At 32.8% G+C, this 13,629-nt stretch overlaps 1 pseudogene; it reads right to left on the bottom strand.

Moving 5' to 3' along the window:
- Positions 1-11,647: 11,647 nt before the first annotated feature.
- LOC114756745 (UDP-glycosyltransferase 83A1-like) lies at positions 11,648-13,395 on the bottom strand (annotated as a pseudogene).
- Positions 13,396-13,629: the final 234 nt, after the last annotated feature.

The raw sequence follows: 13,629 nt of genomic DNA on the forward strand, positions 1-13,629 counted from the left end.
CAAGCATGTATCTTCTCATAACTGAGACTGATAGAACGCAACACTTGCTTTGCTTCATATGTTTTGCTTGGAAGCTCGTTTTCTTTTGGTAGCATTTTTTTAACAAGCAACAACAGTTCTATGAAGCTTGTGTCGCTCCACTCATTTCTTGCCTTTAAATTATATAGTTTCAATATTGCAGACAATTTTGTGAAATCAATACAACCTTCTTATAGAGGTGTCTCAGCATCACACTTTAATCTATCAAACATTTCAGGACAATCATCAAGTTCCCGTTCAATCGTATTGGTCATCTCCTCAAGACGGTCAGCTTCACATGTACTCATGTCAAAATTAGATGATCTACAGCTTTCATTGTACCCTCGAGTACTATTACTTGTATCTCTTGTCTCTCTATGCTTTGTCCACCGCTTGTAACTTTGATCGATTCCATTGATAATTAAGTGGCTCTCACAATCGGATGGCGAAACCCACTTCAGAAGGCAACACTTAAGACAGGGGTAAATATTCTTATTGTGATCATCGGCGTGCTCAATCGCAAACTTGACAAAATCTTTTACCCTATCCTAATATTCCTTTGATAGACAATTGGCGGACATCCATTCCTTGCCCATAGTCCCCAACTAAGATGAATCATTTAGAGGAAAATGTGATCAGCGACTCAAAGATATTGTGAAAATTAAACAAAAATAGGAAGTCAATACATGAGGCACTATTGATCACATTTATCCCTCTTTAATTCTACTTGTTAACAATAAGTAATTCTGGTTATTAGCAACTAGTAATTCAACAAAAATTCATTTTGACTTCAATTTGAAAAATATTCTACTACTACTGATGTGCTATTCCATTTGGAGAAAATTTGGCAGCATAACGGCTTATAACTTAGCATTCCCCAGGCTTTATGCCTTCTCTTTAACTTCAAATGAAGTATTAATTAAGAAAAAACCCAATAGTAAGGCAACTTCAATATATAACAACATATAAATTAATTAACATTCAAAAACATAAAACATACAACCTCAGTCAATTTCAATTACATAAACAAAAATTGAAACATTAGCAATTTCGATAATTTAGCAAACAATTTATGGCTAAAACAAAAATTGAAAAGACTCTAAACCCAAAAATTGATCAAAATGCAAAAAAACCCATTCGGCTGAATAGAAAAACTACAATGGAGCAAAAATAATTGCACAACCTATCATCTTCTTTCAACTACAATCATTTCAAAGGAACCACTAAAGGAAATAAGGGGAGCGAGTGACAAAGGAGGACGCAAAGAGGGACTAACCTGAAGCTGTAAAATCTGGAGAACAATGTGCGACAATGATGATGCTGGAGGACGCCGCAATGACAAAGGAGGACACAGAGAGGGATGATGATGGTGGACGATCAATAAAAACAAAGGAAAAGACTGAAAATGAGGTGGGGATGGCGGTTTATAGGGTTGGGATGTCTGGGCACAGGTTAGGAACCAGAAGGGGCACTAAAAATTTTAAACCCAGTAGAGCAAAATGAACAAAAATGGGGGTTTTAAAACATAATACTTGATGGTTTTTCATTATAACCGTCAAGCATTTGAGAAGAATATTTGACAGTTATAATAAAAAACCGTCAAGTATTATAAAACTTGATGGTTCAACGAGGAACCATCAAGTTTCCTATGATAATACTTGACCATTATAATATTACCGCCAAGTATTATCAAAGGAAACTTGACGGTTCCTCGTTGAACCATCAAATTTTCTTCTGCCACACCATAATTGACAGTTTTTTGTTATAACCGTCAAGTATTTAGCGTCAAGTATTTCTAATTCTGTAGTAGTGTAAAATACTATACTTTTATGCTCAATATTTCATACACACATGGCTATGAATTGTACAAGAAATAAAACAACATTTCATCATGCATATATCAAAGCGTCATCAAGCAAAATCAACACACGAGTATCTATCTCAAGCACATAAATAGGGTAAGTTTACTACCTTGTAGCTTTAAGCTTCTTCTTGTCCTCTTTGGCTCCATTTTGCTCCCAGCCATGGGGTTACTTGTTCAACTTTTGCCATTTCTCTTCCTTGATATCTTATGGCCCTAAATGCATCAACAAATCATTGCTATTTATTCACTTGAGTCATGGTAACCAATAATATCAACACTTTGTTCTCTTTGAACCATATTAACTTCTAACTTTTGAGCTTGAACTCCAACCTTTCTAAAATTTATTCCACATGTTATTCTCCTATAATTTTGCACATAGAATTTATTTCTAAGCTCAAAATAATCAGAATTAACCTCCTTCCCCTTCAACATAGCTTGGCTGAAATCATTTACGGTTAAGGTTCAAAATTTCATTTTCAATTCTAATGCTTCCAAACTTACTTTCTCACCTTTACCTCACACAATTTTTCATTCTAAACTTAATGAAATTATCAAAATCATCAAAACCTAGCCCTAACTCAAACTCTAGGTCTGGTTAAAATTCACACATGTTAGAGGAAGTTGGATTTCTTGAAACTCAACACAAAACCACTTGATTCTAGCTCTTTTCTACCTCTTAAGCTTTGTTCTATCATTAATTTCATCTTCCCTTAAAATTATAAATTTCATGCAGAATGTTCCTTCAAGGTTTCAAGCTCCCAAAATCCATCAAAACAACAACTAAACTCAACAAGACAAGTAGCAAGATAAACTACATCAAAAATCATAAGCATACCTTGTCTTAGAGCTTGATCTTGCATGTCTTCTCTTGATCTTTCTCTTCTCTCTTTTCCCTTCTCCATTTCGGTCTTTCCCTTTCCTTTCTCTATGTTGGCTAAAACTTGGCTTAAATGGGAAGGGGATATTTATAAAAATTTTGCTTAAATCCTAGCCATTGATCTTGTATGTGTGTTGTAAAACTTATTCTCAATTAAGTATGTAAAACTCATCATTTAACCACTATTATGGTAGAAAAAGAAAACTGCTACAACAAACTACCATAGTAAAAAAGGAATTCACATATATTTTAAATTGGATCCAAACCTGTGGGCTGAAACCCAAAATTTGTTGCATACAACCAAAACATTCATCTCATTTCATTGGGCCTCCAAGCTTCAAACCCGGATAAACAAAAGAATCACACGTAAGCCCATCCAGTTGTCAAATAAACAAAGGTTAGAGTTTCATGAAACGTCAAAATGGCCTCCGACCAATAAAATAAGGAGTTAAATATTTCTCTCATTTACAATCATACTATGACCAACAAAATATTCCAAAATGACCCTATATATAGCAATATACAATCAACAATGCATAGCATACAGGCCAGAGGTATTATTGTTGACGTAGCTCAAGCCTCTGTGTAACATCCAAATTTTTAAGCCTACAAGGACCAGAAATAGCCTGAATTGGACAGGCTACCAGACCCCTTTTGAGCAGAAGTCCCAAAGATGAGAAAGGAAGTCAAAGCAGTTTTAGGGACTAAACTGCAAAGTGAAAGTTTCAAGGGGCTAAAGTGTAATCAAAGTTAGATGCTCCAGTAAAGTCTCAAAGGCCCAGAGAGAGAAAAGAGGCTAGATAGAGGCCAAAGGTTAAGTTAGAAACCTCGAAGAGAAGATTACATGAAGTTAAGTCCAAGCAGGGACTAAACTGTAAATTCAAAAAGTTATGACCAACAGGGGTAAAAATGGAAGAGTATACAAAGAATTCCAAGAAAATTATAGAAAATGGGAAATAATATTCTAAGGCTCTTTTATGAAGAGAAATGACAAAAATACCCCTGAGACAGCTTAAATGGAATTTATGAGGTTTTGGCCAATAAAAAGTATACTATTTGAGGTAATTATTTAGAATAGCAAGAGACCTCAAAAATGTATACAAAAATGAGGTTAAATGGTTGAAAGGTTGTACTAATTTATAAAATTAGTCCTGCAACCAAAAGGCTAGTGGAGTGGCTTTAATAAATTAAAGAGCCGATTGTGCCGATAAAATGGTATTTTAGTAAATAAATTTTTATGCAAGGCTTAAAGGAAATGTTATGGCCTAAGAAAATTCATAGATACTCTCTAGAATTAAAGAGAATTTATGGAGCAGACAGAAGAATTTTTTGAGCTCCGAAAGGTCATAAAGAAAGCCGGAGAAATGTGGGCTAAGTAAATTCGGAGGAAGCTTATGAAACAAGTTTGATCCCATGGCTAGGATCTAATCTCCCTTCTCCTCCACCACTTTTATGACACTTGGAACCTTCTAGAAGAACGAGGTAAGCATGATGCAAGAAAGTAATGCAGTGATGATCTAAAAGTCCACTTGAACTTTCAAGATTGCCCTTACTCCTTCTTCTAACTACCAAGGGCATTTTGGTCCATTGAAGCTAAATTTTTGGCTATAAATAGACCCTCCCTCCTTCACATTTTCGGCCAAGCTAAAGAACACTAGGGGAAACTCTTGCAATTTTGATTCTTGAAGCTTAAATCAAGAGGAAGACACCTACTTTGATCAACCAAGTTTAGATCTAAGGTTAGTAAGTTGTTTCCTCTTGTTTCTTACTTTGAATCTTTGGTTTTTATGGTTGAAAAGTTTGGTTTCCCTTAGGGCAAGGTGCTGGCCAAAATTAATAAGAGTTAAAGGAGGATGATTTTGATGTTAAACTTGGTTAGAACATGATTAAAGGTTGTTTCAAGTGGATCTATGTGGAAATTGGAAGAATTATGTGATGATTTTATGCCTATTTCGAATTAGTTACTGTGCATATCAGATTCTGAAATTTAGCATGCTTAAAGTGCACTCTGTGAGATTTAAATCCATGGGTAGAACACTTCATTTGGATATGTGTACGATTTATGGTGATTTTTCAAAGTTAGGGTTTGAAATCTGGAAACAATGTTGAACTTCTGGAAGAGTGTCGAGTTCCGTACGATTCTGGTACTGTTTAGCATAGAATTGGTTCCTAAAACTATTTTTCCTTTAAATTTAACTTAAGGAGATTTCAGTAGGACTTGGAATCACTCAATTTTGATTTTTCTAGAATTAATTATGAAGTTTCAAAGTTGAGCAAGAATTCTGGAGTTTCTGCGTGAACAGTACCCGCGAACCAAAATTTTCAGATTTGATATTCTTGAATCTAAGGCCATCTAAAGTGGTTCTAATTGACAAGAAATAGATCTTAAGGATGGAAAATGATGAGATTTATGTTAGGAAAGCTAGAAAGGAAACCCTAAAAGCAAGAGAAAGGGTTGGGGTTCAAAAAAGCTAGTCTTGAACTTTACATAATCTAGAGGTCCTAATGGATTGTATGATCAATGTGACTATGTTTAGGATCTTTGGAACATCCAAGAGGATTTTGGTGATGTTAACCGAATGCCCACATGGTTAGAAAGTCAAGGGAGTCAAAGGAAAAGCAAGAGGAAAGGTTGAGATGCAAGGTAGTGAACTTACCTATTGTCATTGCTTGATGTTGTATGCTTGTGTGTTGCCGTGTACATGTAATTGAATGTTATTGTGACATATTTCAACTGCTGTAATTGCTATTCATGATGAGTAGATTATGTCTCTATGGCCATGCATCAAGAAGTTAGCTTTGAGCATGCTAATATGTCACTAATTAACAAGAGAATAAACAAGTTACGTGTAGTGCATTAGCATCCATCTAGCATGATTAATATGGTATTGTTTGCTATGAGATTCCCCCAATCTCACCCCTCCCTAACCAACCATTTAGGTCAATCAATAATGGGCACTAATGGCATGAGAAGCAAGGAGAAGAAAGCGAACAATTATTGACGTTAATGATTGAGATTATGTCCAATGTATAATTCTCCTATGTTGTAAATTTATGTTATGAATGCTATCAAATCAATGTGTGTGTGTTTATAATGTTTACGGTATGAATAAAAGTGCATGAGTATGAATGGGAAAGAGTAAGCCCATGTTGTGTATGTCAAAGAAATTAAAGGAATTAATGCAAAAGTTAGTTAAGGGATAAAACGTAGGTCCTACAGCAGTTAGTTTTGGGTTTCAGTTTGACCTATCAAACGAATGCGTTAAGTCACGAGTTTTGGCAGACTCATATTACACATCCCAAGCTTTAAAATAAGATGTAGATCACCTCAATTGGATGTGTACATAAGGAGATATGAATTTCCAAAGTTCAGACATAGAATCTGGAAAGTCCAGATTTTACCAATTAAATAGTAATCGTTATCAAATAAACTGTACGAACTGGGCAAGAATAAGTATAATTGGATATTTTTCCCTTAAAGATCATTGAAAGAGCTTTCTGTAGAATTTTTGAACACCTCAATACGATTTTTGTAGAATTAGTTATAATTTTTCAAAGTCGGACCTGTAATCTAAAATTTGCACAGTGAACAGTAATTTTTTGAAAAGTAACGTCCTAAAGGAGATTTTTAAACTCAAGACCGTCCAATGTGGTAAAAAAAGATTCTAAATGGATTCTAAGATATTATTATTATTATCTTTTTTCAGTATCTATAGCATAATTAACAATTCTCATAACGATATTCATAACTCCATTAATGTTATATACCAAATGTTTTTCAGATTTTCAAACTAGGATTTTTTTTAACATTTATAACATGACTAATAACTCTTACAAATAAAAAAAAAAAAAGCAGGGCATTAGTGACGGAATTTAGTTCCATTGCTAATCTGTGACAAATTCCATCACTAAAATTAATGACGAAATTTTTCCGTCCCTAATTGATTAGTGATGAAATTTTATTCTATCGCTAAATTTCATGCTAAATTTTGTCACTACTCCACCATAGATTCTATTGTAAAAAAATTAGTGATAGGTATTAGTCCTTCCCTAATTTCCCTCACAAAACATTTTGTGATGGAATCAGGGACAAAATTTTTCTGTCACTAATTTTTATCGCTACTCCGTCACAAAAAAATTACAATATAAATATACAACAATTATTTTTTAACATTTGTTATTAAAATAAGAATATAATATATGATAATTTTTCAATAATATATTAGATAGATAAAAATACAAATGTTATAAATAAAAATAATAAATAACAAATAATAAATATAATATAATAATTATTTTATTTAATATTTGAATAAAAATTATTAATGATTAATCATTTTTAAATAAAATAAAAAGTTAAATTTAAATAAATTATACATTAAATTATATATTTTTGCATAAAAATTTTGCAAGTGTTTCTCAACTCAACTGGCAGAGACTTTAGCATGCACACTGAAGGTCTTGAGTTCGAACCACCATTCCTTCACAAAAACTGGCTCAATTTGTGACGTGGCGATAACATAGACAAGGCAATGACTTGGCAGCTCCGAATGATGAACATGTGGTAATGACATGGACAAGGGGATAACGTGACATCATAGGAGAGGAGGCGATGGCATGTCAATGATGTGGCGACATGGGGGAGAGAGAATGGGTGGTGAGGTGGAGGGCAATTATGATGTGGCGGTTGCCATGTGGTATTTTAAATTTATAGAATAAAAACATTTAGTGATGGTAATTCTATCACTAATTTCGTGACAAAATTTTCATTACAAATCCATTACTATTTTGTGACAAAATTTTTGTAAGATATCCGTCTCTAATTAGTGACGGAAATTTTCCATTGCTAATTAGGGATGGAATTTTCAATTTTGTCACTAAATAACTAGTAACGGTGGAATTAGCAATAAAAATATTTCTGGTGCTAATTATGTCGCTAACTGAATTTCATCTCTAATCCGTCGCTAACTTTGATTAGCGATTAAAATTTTGTCATTAAATCCTGTCGCTAATTTTTTTTTTGGTAGTGAATGATATTCACAACTTCATTAATGTTACTAACAGCGCGTTTTATAAATTTTTAAATTGAAATATTTTCAACATTTATAAGATGATATTCACAACTCCATTAATGTGATTAGTCACTTTATATGATAGATTTTTAAATTTATGGAACAATTAGTAAGTGCCTAACTTTATAGCATTAATAGAATTGTGAATATTGTCAATGTTGAAAAAAATCCCAATTTAAAACCTGAAAAATACGTGGTAAATAGTTTTAATAGAATTATAAATATTGTTATAAGAGTTATTAATCACGTCATGAATATTAAAAAGATCCCAGTCTAAAAACCTAATAAACGTTTGGTAAATAGAGTTAATAGAGTTGTGAATATCATTATAAGTGTTGTTAATCATATTAGAAATATAAAAAAATTAAAAAACAAAAAACAAAACAAAACAAAAGTTGTCGAAGATTTGCTGCACCATGGCCGCCAAAACTCTGCCCGCAGGTTGCCGGGCCAGAGCTTTAGTGCCTACTTGAAAATTCAACTATCATGTTTTTGAAATTATCCCATATTCACTGATGTCCGCTTGTTGGAGTAGCTTTTATTGATCTTGACCATCTGAAAGTAGATCGTAGTTAGTTATTAAATAATAATAGTGGGTAAAACATTATTATTGATTATATTTTTAATAGATAGTAATAAATAAATAATTATTAATAAATATTAAAATGATCGGTGAGGGAGAAAGGCTGGAGAAGAAGATAGTAATAATTAATTAGATTGATAATTAAGAAACAAAAACTGTTAGTTATTTATTAACTAACAATATTACCTTATGAAAAGTGTATGGTGCAGTATTTGCAAAACCCTCGAGTCCCAGGGGCAAAACGCTGTACGTAACTTTTGTGATTATCATTATCTCCATGATCAGTACAGCAGCAAAGCAGACGGAGAAGCTTTTACGAACTGTACAGGGTCAGTTTTGCTTGATATGACTTGCGAGCTAAAATTTTTATTTTCGGGTAAGAAGATCAAATCAAACTCTTCATCCATATATACATGTTCTATCTTAGTCATGCTCTGATGTGGGATGTCATGTGATCTTTTTGTCATTATCCATGAGTTAAAATTAAAATTCTCTGCTCTAAAGTCACAAAAAGAGAATGTTCCTTTTTTTAAGAAAAAGACAAAATGAAATTAATTAATAAGAACAAAAAAGTTTGTTCACTTTTTGCTTAGGAAATTTGAAGTCATAGCATACGTATCCTTCACTGAGCATTAGAAACTTAACAAATATATAGACTTGAGCGGGATAGCCGGCTATATATCATTGGATGCTCATCATATCTAGTTCAGATTTATTTTTATTTTTATTTTTTAAAAATAATTATTTTAATAGGTATAGGATAAAAATAAAAATAATCTCTTAATTATCAATCTTTAAAACTATAATTTTTTATTTTAAAATAATTATTTAATAATATTAAATATGGACTGTCCAGATCTAATCTGGACAGTCCATATTGCTCGTCAAGTGATGAGCACTGGTGAGCACCGAATGGGGAGCCATGATATATTGAAGAAAGAAATAATAAGTGTAAGCTACAACCATCTTATTTCACTGCCTATGCAGCCATATATGCATATGAACTGTTATTCGCTCTGAAACTTATTTATTAGTTATTTGGAATTCTTTTCTTTTATGCGTCAGATTTGCTCCGAATTATTTTTTTTTAAAAAAATTAATTTGTCAAACTTTATAATTTTACTTCATTTTTAATAATTATATTCATTAGTTCCTATATATGCTTATAATGTATAGTTAAGAGTCAAAAATACTCATAAAAATATATCAAAAATTCATTCAACATCTTGAACATTTTTTTTTGGCTCAATTCTGCCAATTTGAGTTTAAAAATAGCATACTAACAGCACCGTTAAAATGCACGAATGTCCATTGCTTTTATAGTGGGGTTCACGATATTTTTAATAAAAGTACCAAAATATCTCTAATCTCGAAGGGCTGTTACATTAGTGTGTGTTAAAGATTATTAATTATAATAAATTTGTGCACTTTAATGGTGTTGACATTATTGGGTTCTTAAATAACCTGAATTGGCAGATTTAAGCCAAAAAAAGTTTATAGTATTTGATAAACTTTTGTTATATTTTCATAAGCATTTTTGGCCTTTAATGCTATAATATATAGATTAGGATTGATATGAATGGTCACCAAGTGATACGCAGCTTGGGATAGAATATAAAAGAAAAGGTGGAAACAACACACTACAACACATAATAAGGGGGTGTTTGGATAAAACCATGTCATAGTCTGGAAAATAGTTTCGGGAGAAAAAAGTTATTTTTAAAAAATAGATTTTGAAAGAATAGATTTTGTGAAAAAATGATTCTAATAAAGTGAGAGTGTTTGAATAGTTGTTATCAAAAATACTTTTTATATGTGCAAGTTACTAAAAAAGACATAAGTTAATATGATAATTATATAAAAGATAGATTTTATTACATATTCTTATTTGAAGTAATAAATTTGTTAATAATATATATTTTTTCAACATAATAAATAATTTATAAAAATGTAATTAATAAATAATTAATGTATATGTATTTATAAAATATAAGATTAAATATGTTTTTAGAAAATTAACTTTTTTTTTGCCAATAGGTTATTTTTTCTTAAAGATTTTAAACATGAAATCCCATAACATTTTTTCACGACTAGTTTTTTTAACAATATACTACCTTGATTTTTTAATATAAGAACTGTTTTGATATTCAATTTGGTCCTAAATATAAAATTCTAATCCATTTTATTTATCATATTTATCAATTTTTTCCAAAATAGTTCTTGTAGTAGTTGCACATGTTAAATATTTCATCAAATGCTACTTTTATCTAATACACATGATTAAAACAAGTATTTTAGAGAAGGCAACACCTATTTATTACAAATAACTAACTTAACTAATTTTCTTAATCTATTTAAATTAGTTAACTAGCTCTTATATTAAGTACCAGAAGTAGTATTACAATGTAAAAAAGAAAAAAGACCATATTTTCAAAAAAAACAAATTTTTTTGGCTTTTCTTGACACCATGATTTAGATGGGTCAAACCATGGTTTAATTAGGAACTAAATCATAATTTTATAAAAATGTGGGGTGTTTGGCAACTTGGTTTGGCCTCCAAAAGTGATTTTAGTAAGTTTGCCAACACTATTAATACCTTCATACCAATGGGGGTTGGGTCTAGTAGAAGGGGCTAATCCCTCACAACGTAGCGAATCAAGGTTTGAATCCCCACTGGGAGAGATGCCTAAATTTAGTACCCGACAATATCTTGAATAGTATTGCTTCCAATAGGAGGATACTTATACTTTAGCAGAAAAAAGTTAATGCCCTCATGAGGGCAAAGAAAAGGTTGTTTAAACATAGAACGATGAAACAAAAATTTATTTATATCAAAGTGAAAATAAAAAGTTATTACATTTGTAACCATCTCCTTACGCTTATAAACAATCTATAATTTAGTTGATATTGGTTTTATTTAGATGGAAAAATTAATCTAGGTGTATGCTGAATGAGAACCAGACACGTTATCCGCTATTGTTTCCCTTACACCTGACCAAATTATGAAATAAAGGGACCAATACTTAAAGGTGAGGAAATTACAAGAACTAAAAAAAAAAAAAATCACAAAGGCTTAATTAAAATAAGATAAAATTATATAAAAATAAGAAAAGAAAAATAAGGCCTTTGAGATTAATGAGGAACCTCAAGCTTATGGATACACATCACATTCCCTAATAGGAATTCCGACCCTTATTTTCTAAAACTCTAATAATTGATCGACAGGAACATGTTCATTCCTTGGTCCGGTTGATAAAGTTGTTGAGATTCCTCACATACTGACGACCTCCTTTTTCCATGTTTTCCATCACAATTTCCTTGCATTTCAAAGACCTTGCTTTTATATCTTCACTTCCAAGAACCAGCCCCACCTTCTTATTGATCTCATCCATTGATATAACTCCATTTTCCTGCTTGTCAAGTCCCAATCCAACCTTCCAAACCTCGCAAATAAAAGACTTGTTCACAAACTGGTCATTGCGACATGGCCAACACAGAAAAGGCACCCCACCGCTTAAACCTTCCATGGTGGAATTCCAACCACAATGGCTAATGAAACAAGCTATGGCAGGGTGTTTCAAGACCTTCTTCTGTGGGACCCAACCAACAATTTTACCCGTATTAGTTCCCTTAAACGCATGTGGGTATGCATTATTTTGTTCATTCCCAGGCCTCACAACCCAAAGAAAAGGCATATCCAAAAGGTCAAGTGCAAGTGCTAGTTCTGTGAACTGATTAGTCTCACACACTAATCAACTACCAAAAGAAACATAAATGACAGATTTAGGTTGTTGTTGGTCTAACCAATGTAGACAGGTTCTGTTTTCTTCCCAGAATGATGTTGGGTTGCAGTCACTACTTGCCCAACATTGGGCCACCAATAGGTGAGAGCCTTGGTGATATGGAGAAAGCCACAGGCTCAAGTTCATGCACAGTATTGCAAAGCCACCATTGTGCTAACCTGCAAGTCTGAATCTCTTGTACCAGGTGATCAAAGTAGACCCTTCCCAGGCTGCACCAAGGCAAATCTTTTGGGTCCATCAGAGGCATGCTTGGAGAAAGCTAAATTTTCTGGGTTTTGATTGGAAGTCCTGAAATGGAAATAGTTTCAAGATTTTGAAGGGAAGAGAATGAAAAAGAGATCACACCATTTATAGTCCTGATATGTTTGGTGGAACTCTTGTGTTCAAAATACAGATAAGAAATGGAATTAAAGATGAAATTTTAGGCAGAGATGGATCAAAACTGAGAAGAGTACATGTTTTTTGTCCTGTTGTAGAATTATTCTGGCCAAAGACGTAGACTTATTTACAAACAGCTTTTGAACATAATAGAGATAAAAGATTTTAGCATTTTCAGAATCAATAACACCATCATCAATGAAGTAGTCAATGGAGTCACAGAGAGTCAAAGAAGTTGCAGAGGCAGGCCAGAGCAAAGCACCTTTGACTCCCAATCTGCTTCCAATTTCTAAGGCCCATCCCATATTAACAGTAACAACTATGCAAGTGATCTTACTGTTACCATTTAAAGCATTACTCTCATCTAAGAGTTTAGGAAGGCATAAAGGCATGGTCTTTTTGATTGAAGAAAGCAGATTCTGTAAGTCTCTTCTTTCATCTTCAGGATCTAAACCATCCGGGAGTGAGACTAACTTGATCTTTGATCCCAAGAGGTTTTCTTTATCAGAACCCGCAGCCTTCGTCATCACTTTTTGGTGGTTGAACTCTGTGCTTAGGACAGTGACGCTGCAACCCTGTTTGGCCAAAGCATGAGCGAACTGCATACTGGGATTCAAGTGTCCTTATGTTGGGTATGGTATAACCAGCAAGTGAGATAATACTACAACTTAAGAGCTAAAAATCACTATAAAAATAATTATTATTATTAATAAGTAAATTAAATAATCTAATAATAATTATTTTTAAAAGAAAAAAACCCTGGGAAGGGATGGGACAGAACGACCTCGTCCCTGTCCCATCCTATCTCGTCTCAAAATTTTTTTTGTCCCGTCCCAAACTTATCGGTAGTGGGACGGGACGATCGAGATATGACAAATTGAACATCTCTATAGGAGGGGGAAAAAACATGCCCTAGAAAGTGGACAATGCGTGTAGCGGATCATTGGGAGAAAATTTATTGTTTGGATTAGTAGCAGCTGAAAAGCTACCTTGCTTTCCAACATGGGCTAATGCTAAAGCTCTATTTTTTTACT

This window comes from Neltuma alba, unplaced genomic scaffold, assembly GCF_004799145.2.
Source record: "Neltuma alba isolate B1F8T4 unplaced genomic scaffold, ASM479914v2 tig00010471_pilon, whole genome shotgun sequence".
In the NCBI taxonomy this organism is placed as follows: Eukaryota; Viridiplantae; Streptophyta; class Magnoliopsida; order Fabales; family Fabaceae; genus Neltuma; species Neltuma alba.